The sequence below is a fragment of the Elephas maximus genome, chromosome X (genome assembly GCF_024166365.1).
Source record: "Elephas maximus indicus isolate mEleMax1 chromosome X, mEleMax1 primary haplotype, whole genome shotgun sequence".
In the NCBI taxonomy this organism is placed as follows: domain Eukaryota; kingdom Metazoa; phylum Chordata; class Mammalia; order Proboscidea; family Elephantidae; genus Elephas; species Elephas maximus.
This window is the reverse complement of record NC_064846.1, coordinates 111,180,657-111,202,311: the sequence shown is the minus strand read 5'-3', so window position 1 is coordinate 111,202,311 and position 21,655 is coordinate 111,180,657. Positions and strand designations below refer to the sequence as shown.

The 21,655-nt window shown below is 59.9% G+C and overlaps 2 protein-coding genes across 6 annotated transcripts in view; one reads left to right on the top strand and one right to left on the bottom strand.

Annotated features, from left to right (window-relative positions):
* NBDY (negative regulator of P-body association) overlaps window positions 1-21,655 on the top strand; it is a 253,177-nt gene that overhangs the window by 88,681 nt on the left and 142,841 nt on the right. The window contains exons 1-2 of one of the 4 annotated variants that reach the window (XR_007515914.1): window positions 8,116-8,175; window positions 12,817-12,970. The exons of the other annotated variants lie outside the window; for them this stretch is intronic. The gene's annotated coding sequence lies outside the window, so the exon portion shown is untranslated. Of the gene's footprint in view, window positions 1-8,115; window positions 8,176-12,816; window positions 12,971-21,655 lie in introns of those variants that run through there. 4 annotated transcript variants of the gene reach the window in all.
* Window positions 14,035-21,655, bottom strand: part of SPIN3 (spindlin family member 3) — a 114,844-nt gene continuing 107,223 nt past the window's right edge. Inside the window, exon 4 of one of the 2 annotated variants that reach the window (XM_049872634.1) lies at window positions 14,035-14,093. The gene's annotated coding sequence lies outside the window, so the exon portion shown is untranslated. Of the gene's footprint in view, window positions 14,094-18,660; window positions 18,720-21,655 lie in introns of those variants that run through there. The other variant, XM_049872633.1, reaches the window with a different exon arrangement.

Sequence of the window (21,655 nt, the reverse complement as noted above, 5' to 3'; positions counted from 1 at the left end):
CTCCACTGCTTGGTCAACTGGGAGTCAGCTCCCTCCTTCTGGCTGGCTGGCTGGCTGGCTGGGTAGAGTACTGGGGGCAGGAGGGAGAGGAGGGAGAGACAGGCTTCAGAGAGCATGTGGTCCCAGGCAGTCAGGTCCAACAGGGGACCGGAAACTGTTGGCCTATCCTGTGGACAAGGGGCAACCCGGGAGTCACAACGCCCTGCAGGCCTCCACCTACCTTCCTCAAAGGAAGCCAGGTGCCCCTTGGTTCCCTGTGCTGGCCTTCTGGGAAAGGGTTTCCCACGTGGGCCTCCCGGAGGGCCACTCGGCCTCTCAGCCGGAGTGCGTGTACCTACTCCGGCAGACCTTTATCCACTGGATGGGGTCGGTCGGGGTTGTTCTGCCCCCCAGCAGAGGTAGCCAGTCTGCAATTCCACGCCAGGGCCACGTCCTTAGGTCATCCTCAATCTTTCAAGGACCCTCTTGCGTTCGTACCCTGGGGAGGCGGCAGTGGAGTGTGGGCCCTGTGTGGAGGTCAAGTTCCCTCAGCTTCTCAACCTACCTTTGCTGCCTGGGGAATATTTGGCAGGCGCGGAGGGGCACGGGATTTTCGAGGGCAGGTTATGGACCAAACCTAGGGATAAGGGCGTGTACCTAGAGAAGATTCGCATGCAAAACTGTGATAACCTCAGATCCCGTTGGAGGGAATTAAAAAAAAAAAAAAAAAAAAAAAAATCCTACCGATTGCACTCCGTACCTCGGGACGAATGCTTTCTGCGATTCCCAAAACCTTTCCCTTCCCGTCTTCTTCACTCTTGAAAAGTAATCCCGGGCGCTTAGACTGGGCTCCGAAGGCACATCCTCCCTCCATGCTGGAGAACTGTAAGACCGCGGCTAATCCCAGCAATTAGCACTCCCAGGAATCCAAAGGGCTCTCAGAACTGGCTCTCGGAACGGAATTTTGCACACTTTTGTTCCACACCGACATATTCCAGGTGCTATAGGAACCCCCAGGTCTCCCGAGGAGAAAACAAAGACGCATGGACTGAGACTCAGAGAGAAGAGCCCTCGGCTGCGCAAGAAAAACCAAGGTCCCTGATGAACACAGCCTCTCCTGTGGAGCTTCTCCCCCTTGGAAGAACTAACGGCAAATCCAACTCTTGCTTGGAGAGGATACAGGAAGGGAGAAATGCACGGATTGGGCCTGCAGGGGCTGGCATCCCAACTCGGCTTCCGAGGTCGCCGTGTTTGGCAGTGGGGTCCGACACTCCACACCTTCAACTACATTCGCCCTTGCTTACATGTGTACTCACCCACAGAGGTACACACTTCTATTTTCGTCAGCCTGTCTGTGCGGGCACCGTACGTCCGTGCCCGGCTCAGGGGGCCCAGGGCTCGCCCTTCCCTGCTCCTTTGTCTTCCCTGTGGGCCCCCTGGGTCAGTCTTCCCTCTTCCCAGCTGGGGACTACAGCATAGCGCGGAAAGCAAACGGGCAGTTCTCCGGGCATCATTCAAACCCTTGCCTAAGTGGCTCATTCTTTGTCCGGGCCGATGGACCCTCCTTCCGCTGGGAGGTTAAAGGACGCCTCTGGTGGTTTCCAGCTGTCCTCTCGGGCCACCGTACTTTTCAGGCGGCCTGGACGCTCTTTCTTTACTTCAGGCCTTTCCTTCTTGGGTGGGTGTCTCTGGTGGTGGAGGCGGGGTTTGCTCAGCGGTCTAAGACCGAGGATGATCTTCATTCACCCTTGCTCCTTGAATATGGACAGCGCCTGTGCTGACCGCAGGAGTATCCAGCCTCCTGCCTATGACAAGCTCCCCCTCCCCCCCCACCCCCGTTCATTGCCGTCCATTGTGGCTCCAACCCCCCGGGGGGCCCGGGACTCCGGTCCCTCAGCTGCCTCCTCCTGGCATCTCCGGGTCAGGCCCCGACCCTTTGTCTTCCTCCCTTGCCGGGCTCTTTGGCCCTTTGGAGTTGGCTGATGACATACTCAGGGAGTGGTTCGGCCTCTGCTCTCACCCTCGGCATGCCCTGCAAGCTGGCTGCCGGGTCAAAACCCTTGACCCCACTCTGCCAGGGAGCCCCGCTGGCAGGGGGCCGCTCGGTGGCATGTTCTTCCAGCCGGAGGTGAGCAGTGTCTCCGAGTCACGCCCTGCGCGTGGTACGGCCCATTCATGCACCACCCCAGGCCTGATCCATGAAAACACTGGGGGTTTCCCGATGATGACCGTATTCTAGTGCCGTCTTCCCATTTCACTTTCTTTTCTTAGCTGGAAGAGGGTTGGTTCTAACCAGGGCCCTTCCCTCCTCTACTCTGACTTCTTGGAGGTGAAGCTGTAGGACAAAGGCAGCAAGGGGGCTTGCTTCCTTCCCTTAATTCGCCGGGGTCGGAACTTCACGGGTTGGTTCTCTCTCTTCTCCTTCCCCGGCGACCAAGGCCGTATGTTTCAATGTCGTTTCCACCTGAAGTCACCCCCTTCGGAATATCCCTGGGCATGGTCTTCCTCGCTGTTCTTCTCCCTACGGAACCTCTCTTTGTCCAGACGTGAGCCAGACGGAACCTCGTCAAACTGTCCCCCGAGTCCTTCGCCTCCAAGGCCCACCCCGGAAGAGAAAAGTGGAGATTCAGTGTCCACCCTCATTCTCCATTACATTCCCAGCCGACGGGGTGGCCAACAAGCTCGACCACGCAGGCGCCCCTGGCACATCCGTGCTCGCCCGAGCACAGTCGCTCACACACGCTCACACAGCACGCACACACAGGGCGCACACAGCACTCTCTCTCTCTCTCTCTCTCTCTCTCTCACACACACACGCACACACGCACACACACAGAGGAAAGCGCCACAGGGGACCCAGGACTTGACACATTTGCTTACAGAAATACAACCATTCCGTGCTCCCTGAATCAGGTCTTTGTGTTGCTGCGGAGCGGGCAGACGATAGTGAACTCCGCGTGATCATCAAAGCTGGCATCTCTGTTCGTAGGTAGGCCCAAGCAGCAGCTGTGTGCCTCGAGTATCCTGGGCAATGCAGTTACGGATGGACCCCTAGGCCATTTGTTTTAAGAGATGCCTTGTGGCCTTCCCCGTGTCCTTGTGTGAAAGCAAGCCCAGCCTGGACACCTCCAGCCTTGTGGGGTGGCTGGGTGCCCCTTGTGGGTAGGCTCCTGGAGCTAGGCCTCTGGCGGCACGGTGGGCTGACCATTTCTGGCTGCTTTCTTGGCCCTGCTCCCTCCCCTCTGCCCCGTTTCCCACCAGCCAGGCTCAAGGCCTGGGGAGGAGGCTGAGGTCCTCCCACAAGGGAACTGCAGGCCAGCACTGGGCCACTGCCTTGTCCCTGAGGGGTCCTAGGCTTTAAACAGTGATTAGGAGTCAGGGCGTGGGTTTCCATTCCTTTCACTTTGAAGAGCAGCAGCCAAGGAAAGTCTGGGAAGCAAGGAGGAAGCAGAGAGGCAAGGTGTCCGAATGGGGTTACCTGAGGGGGGTATTCAGCGTGATCAGTGGCCATCTCCTCTTTAGGGTCATCGGTTTGGGCAATTTATTTTGATGGTAGGTTTGGTTTCTTTTCTTTCTTTCTTTTTTTTTTTTTTTTCACGACGGAAGGGCGGAGGGACACGGCATGGGGGCAGGGAAAGTGTTCTGGGTGACATTTACGGCGCCATACTGCCATCAAGCGGAATCCGGCACTACCGAAGGGCGCCGGGGGGGAAAGGCGGGGATGCCAGGAGATTGCGGGTGCGGGGCTGTGGCGGTCCTGCCGTTGTTCCTGGAGGAGGAACTCCTGGCTGCCCCTCTGCCGTGTTCTCATCTCTGGGCCCGGCACCCCGGCTCCACAGCTGAGGAGCTGACCGGGAACCAGAAGCCGACCGTGATGGCTGCCGTGCCAGCTGGCCTGGGGCTGACGCGCGTAAAAGGGCCTAGCCTCCAGGGCCGCCGCTGCGCTCCTTTATGGCCAGCGAGGACAGAGGAATCCTGACCCCCGGGTAGCCCACCCTGGTACTCCTGGACGAGGGAGCCCAGAGAAAAAAGCCCCAGGAAGACCCTGCAGACAGCGTAGTCTTGCTCCTGCCAGACCCGCCCCAAAATGGCTGACAGCGAAGCCCCGCCCCCTGGGCCGATGAGGCGGCCAGCTCTGTCCCGGCTTGGGGGACCCTGTGGTTTCTGCTTCGCCACCGGGTCCCACGGGCAGGCACCCTTCCCCTCTGGGCCTCTGCCCAGACCCGCCTTTGGGACAGCCCTGGCTCAGGCAGAGTCCTGTGTGCGCCAGGCGGATCCTCTGTGGCCCCGTGCCTTCCTGATGGAAAGCCCCTGCTGCCTGGGTTTTTCAGGCACAGTATCCCCTTGATGGGAGTGTGGCTCCAGACATGCCAATCACCCCTTGCCCTGCCCCCACCCTCCATTAGCTGCTTGGGCCAAAAACAAGTAGTTAAAAAACCGCCACACTGCTCCCATCTCAGGTGAACAAACTGGGCTCCGCACCCCGGAGGCCACGTTGGGGGACACCTGCATGGGCGGCTGTGTTTTCTTTTCCCTTCCTCCTCGCTCCGTGATTCTTTGCCGGCTGCCAGTTTTCGGTGAGCAAGGACAGCCCACACAGAATCCTGCCAGTTTCTTTGGAAACCCTGACTGTCCTCCTGGACTAGAAAGTGGCCCGGGGCCAGGCTCCACTGCTTGGTCAACTGGGAGTCAGCTCCCTCCTTCTGGCTGGCTGGCTGGCTGGCTGGGTAGAGTACTGGGGGCAGGAGGGAGAGGAGGGAGAGACAGGCTTCAGAGAGCATGTGGTCCCAGGCAGTCAGGTCCAACAGGGGACCGGAAACTGTTGGCCTATCCTGTGGACAAGGGGCAACCCGGGAGTCACAACGCCCTGCAGGCCTCCACCTACCTTCCTCAAAGGAAGCCAGGTGCCCCTTGGTTCCCTGTGCTGGCCTTCTGGGAAAGGGTTTCCCACGTGGGCCTCCCGGAGGGCCACTCGGCCTCTCAGCCGGAGTGCGTGTACCTACTCCGGCAGACCTTTATCCACTGGATGGGGTCGGTCGGGGTTGTTCTGCCCCCCAGCAGAGGTAGCCAGTCTGCAATTCCACGCCAGGGCCACGTCCTTAGGTCATCCTCAATCTTTCAAGGACCCTCTTGCGTTCGTACCCTGGGGAGGCGGCAGTGGAGTGTGGGCCCTGTGTGGAGGTCAAGTTCCCTCAGCTTCTCAACCTACCTTTGCTGCCTGGGGAATATTTGGCAGGCGCGGAGGGGCACGGGATTTTCGAGGGCAGGTTATGGACCAAACCTAGGGATAAGGGCGTGTACCTAGAGAAGATTCGCATGCAAAACTGTGATAACCTCAGATCCCGTTGGAGGGAATTAAAAAAAAAAAAAAAAAAAAAAAAAATCCTACCGATTGCACTCCGTACCTCGGGACGAATGCTTTCTGCGATTCCCAAAACCTTTCCCTTCCCGTCTTCTTCACTCTTGAAAAGTAATCCCGGGCGCTTAGACTGGGCTCCGAAGGCACATCCTCCCTCCATGCTGGAGAACTGTAAGACCGCGGCTAATCCCAGCAATTAGCACTCCCAGGAATCCAAAGGGCTCTCAGAACTGGCTCTCGGAACGGAATTTTGCACACTTTTGTTCCACACCGACATATTCCAGGTGCTATAGGAGCCCCCAGGTCTCCCGAGGAGAAAACAAAGACGCATGGACTGAGACTCAGAGAGAAGAGCCCTCGGCTGCGCAAGAAAAACCAAGGTCCCTGATGAACACAGCCTCTCCTGTGGAGCTTCTCCCCCTTGGAAGAACTAACGGCAAATCCAACTCTTGCTTGGAGAGGATACAGGAAGGGAGAAATGCACGGATTGGGCCTGCAGGGGCTGGCATCCCAACTCGGCTTCCGAGGTCGCCGTGTTTGGCAGTGGGGTCCGACACTCCACACCTTCAACTACATTCGCCCTTGCTTACATGTGTACTCACCCACAGAGGTACACACTTCTATTTTCGTCAGCCTGTCTGTGCGGGCACCGTACGTCCGTGCCCGGCTCAGGGGGCCCAGGGCTCGCCCTTCCCTGCTCCTTTGTCTTCCCTGTGGGCCCCCTGGGTCAGTCTTCCCTCTTCCCAGCTGGGGACTACAGCATAGCGCGGAAAGCAAACGGGCAGTTCTCCGGGCATCATTCAAACCCTTGCCTAAGTGGCTCATTCTTTGTCCGGGCCGATGGACCCTCCTTCCGCTGGGAGGTTAAAGGACGCCTCTGGTGGTTTCCAGCTGTCCTCTCGGGCCACCGTACTTTTCAGGCGGCCTGGACGCTCTTTCTTTACTTCAGGCCTTTCCTTCTTGGGTGGGTGTCTCTGGTGGTGGAGGCGGGGTTTGCTCAGCGGTCTAAGACCGAGGATGATCTTCATTCACCCTTGCTCCTTGAATATGGACAGCGCCTGTGCTGACCGCAGGAGTATCCAGCCTCCTGCCTATGACAAGCTCCCCCTCCCCCCCCACCCCCGTTCATTGCCGTCCATTGTGGCTCCAACCCCCCGGGGGGCCCGGGACTCCGGTCCCTCAGCTGCCTCCTCCTGGCATCTCCGGGTCAGGCCCCGACCCTTTGTCTTCCTCCCTTGCCGGGCTCTTTGGCCCTTTGGAGTTGGCTGATGACATACTCAGGGAGTGGTTCGGCCTCTGCTCTCACCCTCGGCATGCCCTGCAAGCTGGCTGCCGGGTCAAAACCCTTGACCCCACTCTGCCAGGGAGCCCCGCTGGCAGGGGGCCGCTCGGTGGCATGTTCTTCCAGCCGGAGGTGAGCAGTGTCTCCGAGTCACGCCCTGCGCGTGGTACGGCCCATTCATGCACCACCCCAGGCCTGATCCATGAAAACACTGGGGGTTTCCCGATGATGACCGTATTCTAGTGCCGTCTTCCCATTTCACTTTCTTTTCTTAGCTGGAAGAGGGTTGGTTCTAACCAGGGCCCTTCCCTCCTCTACTCTGACTTCTTGGAGGTGAAGCTGTAGGACAAAGGCAGCAAGGGGGCTTGCTTCCTTCCCTTAATTCGCCGGGGTCGGAACTTCACGGGTTGGTTCTCTCTCTTCTCCTTCCCCGGCGACCAAGGCCGTATGTTTCAATGTCGTTTCCACCTGAAGTCACCCCCTTCGGAATATCCCTGGGCATGGTCTTCCTCGCTGTTCTTCTCCCTACGGAACCTCTCTTTGTCCAGACGTGAGCCAGACGGAACCTCGTCAAACTGTCCCCCGAGTCCTTCGCCTCCAAGGCCCACCCCGGAAGAGAAAAGTGGAGATTCAGTGTCCACCCTCATTCTCCATTACATTCCCAGCCGACGGGGTGGCCAACAAGCTCGACCACGCAGGCGCCCCTGGCACATCCGTGCTCGCCCGAGCACAGTCGCTCACACACGCTCACACAGCACGCACACACAGGGCGCACACAGCACTCTCTCTCTCTCTCTCTCTCTCTCTCACACACACACACGCACACACGCACACACACAGAGGAAAGCGCCACAGGGGACCCAGGACTTGACACATTTGCTTACAGAAATACAACCATTCCGTGCTCCCTGAATCAGGTCTTTGTGTTGCTGCGGAGCGGGCAGACGATAGTGAACTCCGCGTGATCATCAAAGCTGGCATCTCTGTTCGTAGGTAGGCCCAAGCAGCAGCTGTGTGCCTCGAGTATCCTGGGCAATGCAGTTACGGATGGACCCCTAGGCCATTTGTTTTAAGAGATGCCTTGTGGCCTTCCCCGTGTCCTTGTGTGAAAGCAAGCCCAGCCTGGACACCTCCAGCCTTGTGGGGTGGCTGGGTGCCCCTTGTGGGTAGGCTCCTGGAGCTAGGCCTCTGGCGGCACGGTGGGCTGACCATTTCTGGCTGCTTTCTTGGCCCTGCTCCCTCCCCTCTGCCCCGTTTCCCACCAGCCAGGCTCAAGGCCTGGGGAGGAGGCTGAGGTCCTCCCACAAGGGAACTGCAGGCCAGCACTGGGCCACTGCCTTGTCCCTGAGGGGTCCTAGGCTTTAAACAGTGATTAGGAGTCAGGGCGTGGGTTTCCATTCCTTTCACTTTGAAGAGCAGCAGCCAAGGAAAGTCTGGGAAGCAAGGAGGAAGCAGAGAGGCAAGGTGTCCGAATGGGGTTACCTGAGGATTCAGCGTGATCAGTGGCCATCTCCTCTTTAGGGTCATCGGTTTGGGCAATTTATTTTGATGGTAGGTTTGGTTTCTTTTCTTTCTTTCTTTCTTTTTTTTTTTCACGACGGAAGGGCGGAGGGACACGGCATGGGGGCAGGGAAAGTGTTCTGGGTGACATTTACGGCGCCATACTGCCATCAAGCGGAATCCGGCACTACCGAAGGGCGCCCTTCAGGGTGAGATGCCGGGGGGGAAAGGCGGGGATGCCAGGAGATTGCGGGTGCGGGGCTGTGGCGGTCCTGCCGTTGTTCCTGGAGGAGGAACTCCTGGCTGCCCCTCTGCCGTGTTCTCATCTCTGGGCCCGGCACCCCGGCTCCACAGCTGAGGAGCTGACCGGGAACCAGAAGCCGACCGTGATGGCTGCCGTGCCAGCTGGCCTGGGGCTGACGCGCGTAAAAGGGCCTAGCCTCCAGGGCCGCCGCTGCGCTCCTTTATGGCCAGCGAGGACAGAGGAATCCTGACCCCCGGGTAGCCCACCCTGGTACTCCTGGACGAGGGAGCCCAGAGAAAAAAGCCCCAGGAAGACCCTGCAGACAGCGTAGTCTTGCTCCTGCCAGACCCGCCCCAAAATGGCTGACAGCGAAGCCCCGCCCCCTGGGCCGATGAGGCGGCCAGCTCTGTCCCGGCTTGGGGGACCCTGTGGTTTCTGCTTCGCCACCGGGTCCCACGGGCAGGCACCCTTCCCCTCTGGGCCTCTGCCCAGACCCGCCTTTGGGACAGCCCTGGCTCAGGCAGAGTCCTGTGTGCGCCAGGCGGATCCTCTGTGGCCCCGTGCCTTCCTGATGGAAAGCCCCTGCTGCCTGGGTTTTTCAGGCACAGTATCCCCTTGATGGGAGTGTGGCTCCAGACATGCCAATCACCCCTTGCCCTGCCCCCACCCTCCATTAGCTGCTTGGGCCAAAAACAAGTAGTTAAAAAACCGCCACACTGCTCCCATCTCAGGTGAACAAACTGGGCTCCGCACCACGGAGGCCACGTTGGGGGACACCTGCATGGGCGGCTGTGTTTTCTTTTCCCTTCCTCCTCGCTCCGTGATTCTTTGCCGGCTGCCAGTTTTCGGTGAGCAAGGACAGCCCACACAGAATCCTGCCAGTTTCTTTGGAAACCCTGACTGTCCTCCTGGACTAGAAAGTGGCCCGGGGCCAGGCTCCACTGCTTGGTCAACTGGGAGTCAGCTCCCTCCTTCTGGCTGGCTGGCTGGCTGGCTGGGTAGAGTACTGGGGGCAGGAGGGAGAGGAGGGAGAGACAGGCTTCAGAGAGCATGTGGTCCCAGGCAGTCAGGTCCAACAGGGGACCGGAAACTGTTGGCCTATCCTGTGGACAAGGGGCAACCCGGGAGTCACAACGCCCTGCAGGCCTCCACCTACCTTCCTCAAAGGAAGCCAGGTGCCCCTTGGTTCCCTGTGCTGGCCTTCTGGGAAAGGGTTTCCCACGTGGGCCTCCCGGAGGGCCACTCGGCCTCTCAGCCGGAGTGCGTGTACCTACTCCGGCAGACCTTTATCCACTGGATGGGGTCGGTCGGGGTTGTTCTGCCCCCCAGCAGAGGTAGCCAGTCTGCAATTCCACGCCAGGGCCACGTCCTTAGGTCATCCTCAATCTTTCAAGGACCCTCTTGCGTTCGTACCCTGGGGAGGCGGCAGTGGAGTGTGGGCCCTGTGTGGAGGTCAAGTTCCCTCAGCTTCTCAACCTACCTTTGCTGCCTGGGGAATATTTGGCAGGCGCGGAGGGGCACGGGATTTTCGAGGGCAGGTTATGGACCAAACCTAGGGATAAGGGCGTGTACCTAGAGAAGATTCGCATGCAAAACTGTGATAACCTCAGATCCCGTTGGAGGGAATTAAAAAAAAAAAAAAAAAATCCTACCGATTGCACTCCGTACCTCGGGACGAATGCTTTCTGCGATTCCCAAAACCTTTCCCTTCCCGTCTTCTTCACTCTTGAAAAGTAATCCCGGGCGCTTAGACTGGGCTCCGAAGGCACATCCTCCCTCCATGCTGGAGAACTGTAAGACCGCGGCTAATCCCAGCAATTAGCACTCCCAGGAATCCAAAGGGCTCTCAGAACTGGCTCTCGGAACGGAATTTTGCACACTTTTGTTCCACACCGACATATTCCAGGTGCTATAGGAACCCCCAGGTCTCCCGAGGAGAAAACAAAGACGCATGGACTGAGACTCAGAGAGAAGAGCCCTCGGCTGCGCAAGAAAAACCAAGGTCCCTGATGAACACAGCCTCTCCTGTGGAGCTTCTCCCCCTTGGAAGAACTAACGGCAAATCCAACTCTTGCTTGGAGAGGATACAGGAAGGGAGAAATGCACGGATTGGGCCTGCAGGGGCTGGCATCCCAACTCGGCTTCCGAGGTCGCCGTGTTTGGCAGTGGGGTCCGACACTCCACACCTTCAACTACATTCGCCCTTGCTTACATGTGTACTCACCCACAGAGGTACACACTTCTATTTTCGTCAGCCTGTCTGTGCGGGCACCGTACGTCCGTGCCCGGCTCAGGGGGCCCAGGGCTCGCCCTTCCCTGCTCCTTTGTCTTCCCTGTGGGCCCCCTGGGTCAGTCTTCCCTCTTCCCAGCTGGGGACTACAGCATAGCGCGGAAAGCAAACGGGCAGTTCTCCGGGCATCATTCAAACCCTTGCCTAAGTGGCTCATTCTTTGTCCGGGCCGATGGACCCTCCTTCCGCTGGGAGGTTAAAGGACGCCTCTGGTGGTTTCCAGCTGTCCTCTCGGGCCACCGTACTTTTCAGGCGGCCTGGACGCTCTTTCTTTACTTCAGGCCTTTCCTTCTTGGGTGGGTGTCTCTGGTGGTGGAGGCGGGGTTTGCTCAGCGGTCTAAGACCGAGGATGATCTTCATTCACCCTTGCTCCTTGAATATGGACAGCGCCTGTGCTGACCGCAGGAGTATCCAGCCTCCTGCCTATGACAAGCTCCCCCTCCCCCCCCACCCCCGTTCATTGCCGTCCATTGTGGCTCCAACCCCCCGGGGGGCCCGGGACTCCGGTCCCTCAGCTGCCTCCTCCTGGCATCTCCGGGTCAGGCCCCGACCCTTTGTCTTCCTCCCTTGCCGGGCTCTTTGGCCCTTTGGAGTTGGCTGATGACATACTCAGGGAGTGGTTCGGCCTCTGCTCTCACCCTCGGCATGCCCTGCAAGCTGGCTGCCGGGTCAAAACCCTTGACCCCACTCTGCCAGGGAGCCCCGCTGGCAGGGGGCCGCTCGGTGGCATGTTCTTCCAGCCGGAGGTGAGCAGTGTCTCCTAGTCACGCCCTGCGCGTGGTACGGCCCATTCATGCACCACCCCAGGCCTGATCCATGAAAACACTGGGGGTTTCCCGATGATGACCGTATTCTAGTGCCGTCTTCCCATTTCACTTTCTTTTCTTAGCTGGAAGAGGGTTGGTTCTAACCAGGGCCCTTCCCTCCTCTACTCTGACTTCTTGGAGGTGAAGCTGTAGGACAAAGGCAGCAAGGGGGCTTGCTTCCTTCCCTTAATTCGCCGGGGTCGGAACTTCACGGGTTGGTTCTCTCTCTTCTCCTTCCCCGGCGACCAAGGCCGTATGTTTCAATGTCGTTTCCACCTGAAGTCACCCCCTTCGGAATATCCCTGGGCATGGTCTTCCTCGCTGTTCTTCTCCCTACGGAACCTCTCTTTGTCCAGACGTGAGCCAGACGGAACCTCGTCAAACTGTCCCCCGAGTCCTTCGCCTCCAAGGCCCACCCCGGAAGAGAAAAGTGGAGATTCAGTGTCCACCCTCATTCTCCATTACATTCCCAGCCGACGGGGTGGCCAACAAGCTCGGCCACGCAGGCGCCCCTGGCACATCCGTGCTCGCCCGAGCACAGTCGCTCACACACGCTCACACAGCACGCACACACAGGGCGCACACAGCACTCTCTCTCTCTCTCTCTCTCTCACACACACACACGCACACACACAGAGGAAAGCGCCACAGGGGACCCAGGACTTGACACATTTGCTTACAGAAATACAACCATTCCGTGCTCCCTGAATCAGGTCTTTGTGTTGCTGTGGAGCGGGCAGACGATAGTGAACTCCGCGTGATCATCAAAGCTGGCATCTCTGTTCGTAGGTAGGCCCAAGCAGCAGCTGTGTGCCTCGAGTATCCTGGGCAATGCAGTTACGGATGGACCCCTAGGCCATTTGTTTTAAGAGATGCCTTGTGGCCTTCCCCGTGTCCTTGTGTGAAAGCAAGCCCAGCCTGGACACCTCCAGCCTTGTGGGGTGGCTGGGTGCCCCTTGTGGGTAGGCTCCTGGAGCTAGGCCTCTGGCGGCACGGTGGGCTGACCATTTCTGGCTGCTTTCTTGGCCCTGCTCCCTCCCCTCTGCCCCGTTTCCCACCAGCCAGTCTCAAGGCCTGGGGAGGAGGCTGAGGTCCTCCCACAAGGGAACTGCAGGCCAGCACTGGGCCACTGCCTTGTCCCTGAGGGGTCCTAGGCTTTAAACAGTGATTAGGAGTCAGGGCGTGGGTTTCCATTCCTTTTACTTTGAAGAGCAGCAGCCAAGGAAAGTCTGGGAAGCAAGGAGGAAGCAGAGAGGCAAGGTGTCCGAATGGGGTTACCTGAGGGGGGTATTCAGCGTGATCAGTGGCCATCTCCTCTTTAGGGTCATCGGTTTGGGCAAATTATTTTGATGGTAGGTTTGGTTTCTTTTCTTTCTTTCTTTTTTTTTTTTTTTCACGACGGAAGGGCGGAGGGACACGGCATGGGGGCAGGGAAAGTGTTCTGGGTGACATTTACGGCGCCATACTGCCATCAAGCGGAATCCGGCACTACCGAAGGGCGCCCTTCAGGGTGAGGTGCCGGGGGGGAAAGGCGGGGATGCCAGGAGATTGCGGGTGCGGGGGGTGTGGCGGTCCTGCCGTTGTTCCTGGAGGAGGAACTCCTGGCTGCCCCTCTGCCGTGTTCTCATCTCTGGGCCCGGCACCCCGGCACCCCGGCTCCACAGTTGAGGAGCTGACTCAGAACCAGAAGCCGACTCTGATGGCTGCCATGCCAACTGGCCTGGGGCTGACGCGCGTAAAAGGGCCTAGCCTCCAGGGCCGCCACTGTGCTCCTTTATGGCCAGCGAGGACAGAGGAATCCCGAGCCCCGCGTGGCTCCGGGCAGCCCACCCTGGTGCTCCTGCACAAGGGAGCCCCGTGAAAAAGCCCTAGGCAGGCCCCGCAGACAGCGGTGACTTGCTTCTGCCGGGCCCGCCCCAAGATGGCTGACGGACAAGGCCCGCCCCCCCCCGGGCCGATTGGGCGGTCAGCTCTGGCCCGGGTGGGGGTGGGGCTGGGGCGGGGGTGGGGGTGGGGGTGGGGGTGGGGGTGTGGCGGGGGAGGGTTCCCCTGTGGTTGCTGTCTCGCGGCCGGGTCCCACGGGCAGGCGTCATTCCCCTCTGGGCCTCCGAGCGGACCGGCCCTTGGGGCAGCCCTGGCTTAGGCCGAGACCGGTGCGCCAGGCAGCTCCTCGCTGACCCCCAAGCCTTCCTGATGGCAAGTCGCCGCTGCCTGAACTTTTCAGAAACGGTTTCCGCTTGATGGCAGTGTGGCTCCAGACACGCCGGTCACCCCTTTCCCCGCCCCCACCCTGCCTGGAGTTGCCTCCATTAGTCTCTTGGGCCAAAGGAGGAATCGAAAAACTGCCAGCCTGCTCCCATCTCGGGTGAACACGCTGGGTTCCGCACCACGGAGGCCACCTTCGGGGAAGCCCGCATGGGCGGCTGTGTTTTGTCCCTTCCACCTCGCTCGGTGATTCTTTGCCGGCTGCGGGTTTTCGCTGAGCGAAGACAGCCCACGCGGAATCCTGCCAGCTTCTTTGGAAATCCTGACTGTCGTCCCGGACTAGAGGGTGGCCCAGGGCCAGGCTGCGTTGGCTGGTCAACCGGGAGTCAAGTCCCTCCTTCTGGCTGGCTGTCTGTCTGGGGAGAGCACTGGGGGGAGGAGGGAGAGACAGGCGTCAGAGAGCATGGGGTCCCAGGCAGCCAGGTCCAACAGGGGGCCTGAAATTGTTGGCCTATCCTGTGGACACGGGGCAAGCCGGGGAGTCGCGATGCCCTGCAGGCCTCCACCTCCCTTCCTCAGAGGAAGCCAGGCGCCCGTTGGTTCCCTGCGCCGGCCTTCTGGGGTCGGCTTTCCCACGTGGGCCTCCGGGAGGGCCACTGGGCCTCTCGGGAAGAGTGCGTGTACCCACTCCGGCAGACGTTTAGCCGCTGGATGGGGTCGGGGTTGTTCCGCCCACCAGCATGGGTAGGCCAGTCTGCAGTGCCACACCAGGGGCACGTCCTTGGTCATCCTCAATCTTTCAGGGGCCCTTTTGTGTTCGTACGCTGGGGAGGCTGCCGTGGCTTGTGGGCAGTGTATGGAGGCCACTTTCCCTCTGCTTCTCAACCTACCTTTGCTGCCTGCGGAATGTTCGGCGGGCGGGGACGGGGCATGGGATCTTGGAGGCCAAATTACCGACCAAACCTAGGGGTAAGGGCGTGTACCTAGAGAAGATTCGCGTGCAAAACTCTGATAGCCTTAGATTCCTCTGGAGGGAATGTTAAGAATCACACCGATTGCACGCCGTACCTCGGGACGGCTGCTTTCTGCCATTCCCAAAATGTTTCCTTTCCCGCCTTTCCCGTCCTCTTCCCTTCTGAAAAGTAATCCTAGGCGCCTAGACTGTGCTCGGGAAGGCACAGCCTCGCTCCGTGTTGGAGAACTGTAAGACCGCAACTAGTCCCGGCAATTAGCACTCCCAGGAATCCGAAGGGCTCTTCGAGTTGGCCCTCGGAACTGAATTTGGCACGCTTTGCTCCACACCAACATGTTCCGGGCCGTATAGGAACCCCCAAGTCTCCCGAGGGGAAAACAAAAGACAGACGGACGGAGAGACACAGAGAGAAGAGCCCTTGGCTGCGCAAGAAAAACCGAGGTCCTGATGAACATGTCCTCTCCTGTGGAGCTTCTCCCGGTTGGAAGAACTAAGGGCAAATCCAACTCTTGCTTGGAGAAAATACAGGGAGAGAGAAATGCACGGATTGGGCCTGCAGGGGCCGGCATCCCAGCTCGGCTTCCGAGGTCGCCGTGTTTGACAGCGGGGTCCGACACTGCACACCTTCAGCTACATTCGCCCTTGCTTACGTGCGTACTCACCCACAGAGGTACACGCTTACATTTTCACCCGCCTGTCTATGCAGGCACCGCATCTCCGTGCACGGCTGAGGGGGCCGAGGGCTTGCCCTTCCCTGCTCCTTTTTTCTTCCCTGTGGTCCCCCTGGATTAACCTTCCTTCTTCCCAGCTGGGGACTACAGCACAGCGCGGAAAGCAAACGGGGGGGGGGGGTTCTCCGGGCATCATTCAAACCCTTGCCTAAACGGCCTGTTCTTCGTCTGGGCCGATGGGCCCTCCCTCGGCTGTGAGGCTAAAAGGCGCCACGGGTGGTTTCCAGCTGTCCCCTCGGGCCACCGTACTTTGCAGGTGGCACGGAGGCTCTTGCCTTACTTCAGGCCTTTCCTTCCTGGATGGGTGTCTGTGGCGGTGGGGGCGGGGTTTGCTCAGCCGTCTGACAGCACCCGCGTTGACTGCAGGGGTATCCAGCGTCCTGCCTATTACAACCCTCCGTTCATTGCCATCCATTGTGGTTCCAGGCCCCCACGGGACCCCGGACTCCGGTCCCTTAGCTGCCTCGTCCTTGCGTCTCCAGGTCAGGCCCCCAACCCTTTGTTTTCCTCCCTTGCTGGGCTCTCTGGCCCTTTGGAGTTGGCTGGTGACATACTCAGGGAGCGGTTCGGCCTCTGCTCTCACCCTCGGCATGCCCCGCAAGCTGGCTGCCCCGTCAAAAGCCTTGACCCCGCTCTGGCAGGGAAACCCGCTGACGGGAGGCCGCTTGGTGGCATGATCTTCCATCCAGAGGTGGGCAGTGTCTCCCGGTCACGCCCTGCGCATGCTACGGCCCATTCACGCACCGCCCCTGGCCCGGTCCACGAGAACACTGGGAGTTTCCCGACGGTGACCACATTCTAGCGCCCTCTCCCCATTTCACTCTCTTTCCTTAGCGGGAAGAGGGTTGGTTCTAAGGAGGGCCCGTCCCTCCTCTACTCTGACTACCCGGAGGCAAAGCTGCAGGACAAAGGCGGCAAGGGGGCGTCCCTCCTTCCCTCAATTCCCCGGGACCCGAACCTCGGGGGTTGGTTCTCTCTCTTCTCCTTCCCCGGTCACCATGACCGTACGTTTCAATGTCCTTCCCACCTGAAGCCACCCGCTTCAGAATATCTCTGGGCATTGTCTCCCTGGCCGTTCTTCTCCCTAGGGAAGCTCTCTTTTCGTCCAGGTGTGAGCCAGACGGAACCTCGTCGAACTGTCCCCCGGGTCCTTTGCTTCCCGGGCCCACCCCAGGAGGAGAAAAGGGAAGGTTCAAGGTCCCCATTCATCCTCCCTTACATTCCAAGACAACGGGGTCGCCAACAAGCTGCTGCCACGTCCGTGCTCGTCCGAGCACGCTGGCTCCCACACACAGCACACGCAGCACACACACGCACAAACTCACGCAAACGCAGGAGAGCACCATAGGGACCCAGGACTTGACGCATTTGCTGACAGAAATGCAACCATTCCGCGGTCCATGAATTAGGTCTCCGCGTTGCTGTGGAGCGGACGGACGGTAGTGAACCCCGCGTGATCATCAAAGCTGGCATCTGTGTTCACAGGAAGGCCCAAGCAGCAGCTGTGTGGCTGGAGTATTCTGGGCAAAGCAGCTATGGGTGGACCCCCTTGGCCATTTGATTTCAGGGATGCCTTGTGGCCTTCTCCGCGTCCTTGGGTGAAAGCAAGCCCAGCCTGGCCACCTCCGGCCTTGTGGGATTGCTTGGCTGCCCCTCGTGGGGAGACTCCTGGAGCTGGGCCTCTGGCGGCAGGGTGGGCTGACCGTTTCTGGCTGCTTTCTCGGCCCTGCTCCCACGCCTCTTCCCCATTTCCCACCAGCCAGGCTCAAGGCCTGGGGAGGAGGCTGAGGCCCTCCCACAAGCGAATCGCAGGCCAGCCCTGGGGCCGCTGCCTTGTCCCCGAGGGGTCCTAGGCTTTACACGGTGATTTGGAGTCACGGCCTGGGGATGTATTATTTTTTCATTCCTTTTACTTTGAAGAGCAGCAGCCAAGGAAAACCGGGGAAGCAAGGAGGAAGCAGAGAGGCAAGGTGTCCGACCGGGGTTACCTGAGGGCTCTGCAGAGTGAGCAGTGGCCATTTCCTCTTCTGTGTCATGGGTTTTGGCAATGTATTCTGACTGTGGTTTTGGTTTCTTTTCTTTCTTTCTTTCTTTTTGATTTTTTTTTTCTTCACGACGGAAGGGCGGAGGGACGTGGCATGGGGGCAGGGAAAGAGTTCTGGGTGACATTTATGGAGCCATACTGCCATCAAGCGGAATCCGGCACTCCCAAAGGGCGCCCTTCGGGGAGAAGTGCTCGGAGGAAGCCCGGGAATGCCAGGAGATTGTGGGTGCGGGGGGTGTGGCGGTCCTGCGGGTGCTCCCGGAGAAGGAACTCCTGGCGGCTCCTTTGCCGTGTTCTCATCTCTGGGCCCGGCACCCCGGCACCCCGGCTCCACAGTTGAGGAGCTGACTCAGAACCAGAAGCCGACTCTGATGGCTGCCATGCCAACTGGCCTGGGGTTGACGCGCGTAAAAGGGCCTAGCCTCCAGGGCCGCCACTGTGCTCCTTTATGGCCAGCGAGGACAGAGGAATCCCGAGCCCCGCGTGGCTCCGGGCAGCCCACCCTGGTGCTCCTGCACAAGGGAGCCCCGTGAAAAAGCCCTAGGCAGGCCCCGCAGACAGCGGTGACTTGCTTCTGCCGGGCCCGCCCCAAGATGGCTGACGGACAAGGCCCGCCCCCCCCCCGGGCCGATTGGGCGGTCAGCTCTGGCCCGGGTGGGGGTGGGGCTGGGGCGGGGGTGGGGGTGGGGGTGGGGGTGGGGGTGTGGCGGGGGAGGGTTCCCCTGTGGTTGCTGTCTCGCGGCCGGGTCCCACGGGCAGGCGTCATTCCCCTCTGGGCCTCCGAGCGGACCGGCCCTTGGGGCAGCCCTGGCTTAGGCCGAGACCGGTGCGCCAGGCAGCTCCTCGCTGACCCCCAAGCCTTCCTGATGGCAAGTCGCCGCTGCCTGAACTTTTCAGAAACGGTTTCCGCTTGATGGCAGTGTGGCTCCAGACACGCCGGTCACCCCTTTCCCCGCCCCCACCCTGCCTGGAGTTGCCTCCATTAGTCTCTTGGGCCAAAGGAGGAATCGAAAAACTGCCAGCCTGCTCCCATCTCGGGTGAACACGCTGGGTTCCGCACCACGGAGGCCACCTTCGGGGAAGCCCGCATGGGCGGCTGTGTTTTGTCCCTTCCACCTCGCTCGGTGATTCTTTGCCGGCTGCGGGTTTTCGCTGAGCGAAGACAGCCCACGCGGAATCCTGCCAGCTTCTTTGGAAATCCTGACTGTCGTCCCGGACTAGAGGGTGGCCCAGGGCCAGGCTGCGTTGGCTGGTCAACCGGGAGTCAAGTCCCTCCTTCTGGCTGGCTGTCTGTCTGGGGAGAGCACTGGGGGGAGGAGGGAGAGACAGGCGTCAGAGAGCATGGGGTCCCAGGCAGCCAGGTCCAACAGGGGGCCTGAAATTGTTGGCCTATCCTGTGGACACGGGGCAAGCCGGGGAGTCGCGATGCCCTGCAGGCCTCCACCTCCCTTCCTCAGAGGAAGCCAGGCGCCCGTTGGTTCCCTGCGCCGGCCTTCTGGGGTCGGCTTTCCCACGTGGGCCTCCGGGAGGGCCACTGGGCCTCTCGGGAAGAGTGCGTGTACCCACTCCGGCAGACGTTTAGCCGCTGGATGGGGTCGGGGTTGTTCCGCCCACCAGCATGGGTAGGCCAGTCTGCAGTGCCACACCAGGGGCACGTCCTTGGTCATCCTCAATCTTTCAGGGGCCCTTTTGTGTTCGTACGCTGGGGAGGCTGCCGTGGCTTGTGGGCAGTGTATGGAGGCCACTTTCCCTCTGCTTCTCAACCTACCTTTGCTGCCTGCGGAATGTTCGGCGGGCGGGGACGGGGCATGGGATCTTGGAGGCCAAATTACCGACCAAACCTAGGGGTAAGGGCGTGTACCTAGAGAAGATTCGCGTGCAAAACTCTGATAGCCTTAGATTCCTCTGGAGGGAATGTTAAGAATCACACCGATTGCACGCCGTACCTCGGGACGGCTGCTTTCTGCCATTCCCAAAATGTTTCCTTTCCCGCCTTTCCCGTCCTCTTCCCTTCTGAAAAGTAATCCTAGGCGCCTAGACTGTGCTCGGGAAGGCACAGCCTCGCTCCGTGTTGGAGAACTGTAAGACCGCAACTAGTCCCGGCAATTAGCACTCCCAGGAATCCGAAGGGCTCTTCGAGTTGGCCCTCGGAACTGAATTTGGCACGCTTTGCTCCACACCAACATGTTCCGGGCCGTATAGGAACCCCCAAGTCTCCCGAGGGGAAAACAAAAGACAGACGGACGGAGAGACACAGAGAGAAGAGCCCTTGGCTGCGCAAGAAAAACCGAGGTCCTGATGAACATGTCCTCTCCTGTGGAGCTTCTCCCGGTTGGAAGAACTAAGGGCAAATCCAACTCTTGCTTGGAGAAAATACAGGGAGAGAGAAATGCACGGATTGGGCCTGCAGGGGCCGGCATCCCAGCTCGGCTTCCGAGGTCGCCGTGTTTGACAGCGGGGTCCGACACTGCACACCTTCAGCTACATTCGCCCTTGCTTACGTGCGTACTCACCCACAGAGGTACACGCTTACATTTTCACCCGCCTGTCTATGCAGGCACCGCATCTCCGTGCACGGCTGAGGGGGCCGAGGGCTTGCCCTTCCCTGCTCCTTTTTTCTTCCCTGTGGTCCCCCTGGATTAACCTTCCTTCTTCCCAGCTGGGGACTACAGCACAGCGCGGAAAGCAAACGGGGGGGGGGGTTCTCCGGGCATCATTCAAACCCTTGCCTAAACGGCCTGTTCTTCGTCTGGGCCGATGGGCCCTCCCTCGGCTGTGAGGCTAAAAGGCGCCACGGGTGGTTTCCAGCTGTCCCCTCGGGCCACCGTACTTTGCAGGTGGCACGGAGGCTCTTGCCTTACTTCAGGCCTTTCCTTCCTGGATGGGTGTCTGTGGCGGTGGGGGCGGGGTTTGCTCAGCCGTCTGACAGCACCCGCGTTGACTGCAGGGGTATCCAGCGTCCTGCCTATTACAACCCTCCGTTCATTGCCATCCATTGTGGTTCCAGGCCCCCACGGGACCCCGGACTCCGGTCCCTTAGCTGCCTCGTCCTTGCGTCTCCAGGTCAGGCCCCCAACCCTTTGTTTTCCTCCCTTGCTGGGCTCTCTGGCCCTTTGGAGTTGGCTGGTGACATACTCAGGGAGCGGTTCGGCCTCTGCTCTCACCCTCGGCATGCCCCGCAAGCTGGCTGCCCCGTCAAAAGCCTTGACCCCGCTCTGGCAGGGAAACCCGCTGACGGGAGGCCGCTTGGTGGCATGATCTTCCATCCAGAGGTGGGCAGTGTCTCCCGGTCACGCCCTGCGCATGCTACGGCCCATTCACGCACCGCCCCTGGCCCGGTCCACGAGAACACTGGGAGTTTCCCGACGGTGACCACATTCTAGCGCCCTCTCCCCATTTCACTCTCTTTCCTTAGCGGGAAGAGGGTTGGTTCTAAGGAGGGCCCGTCCCTCCTCTACTCTGACTACCCGGAGGCAAAGCTGCAGGACAAAGGCGGCAAGGGGGCGTCCCTCCTTCCCTCAATTCCCCGGGACCCGAACCTCGGGGGTTGGTTCTCTCTCTTCTCCTTCCCCGGTCACCATGACCGTACGTTTCAATGTCCTTCCCACCTGAAGCCACCCGCTTCAGAATATCTCTGGGCATTGTCTCCCTGGCCGTTCTTCTCCCTAGGGAAGCTCTCTTTTCGTCCAGGTGTGAGCCAGACGGAACCTCGTCGAACTGTCCCCCGGGTCCTTTGCTTCCCGGGCCCACCCCAGGAGGAGAAAAGGGAAGGTTCAAGGTCCCCATTCATCCTCCCTTACATTCCAAGACAACGGGGTCGCCAACAAGCTGCTGCCACGTCCGTGCTCGTCCGAGCACGCTGGCTCCCACACACAGCACACGCAGCACACACACGCACAAACTCACGCAAACGCAGGAGAGCACCATAGGGACCCAGGACTTGACGCATTTGCTGACAGAAATGCAACCATTCCGCGGTCCATGAATTAGGTCTCCGCGTTGCTGTGGAGCGGACGGACGGTAGTGAACCCCGCGTGATCATCAAAGCTGGCATCTGTGTTCACAGGAAGGCCCAAGCAGCAGCTGTGTGGCTGGAGTATTCTGGGCAAAGCAGCTATGGGTGGACCCCCTTGGCCATTTGATTTCAGGGATGCCTTGTGGCCTTCTCCGCGTCCTTGGGTGAAAGCAAGCCCAGCCTGGCCACCTCCGGCCTTGTGGGATTGCTTGGCTGCCCCTCGTGGG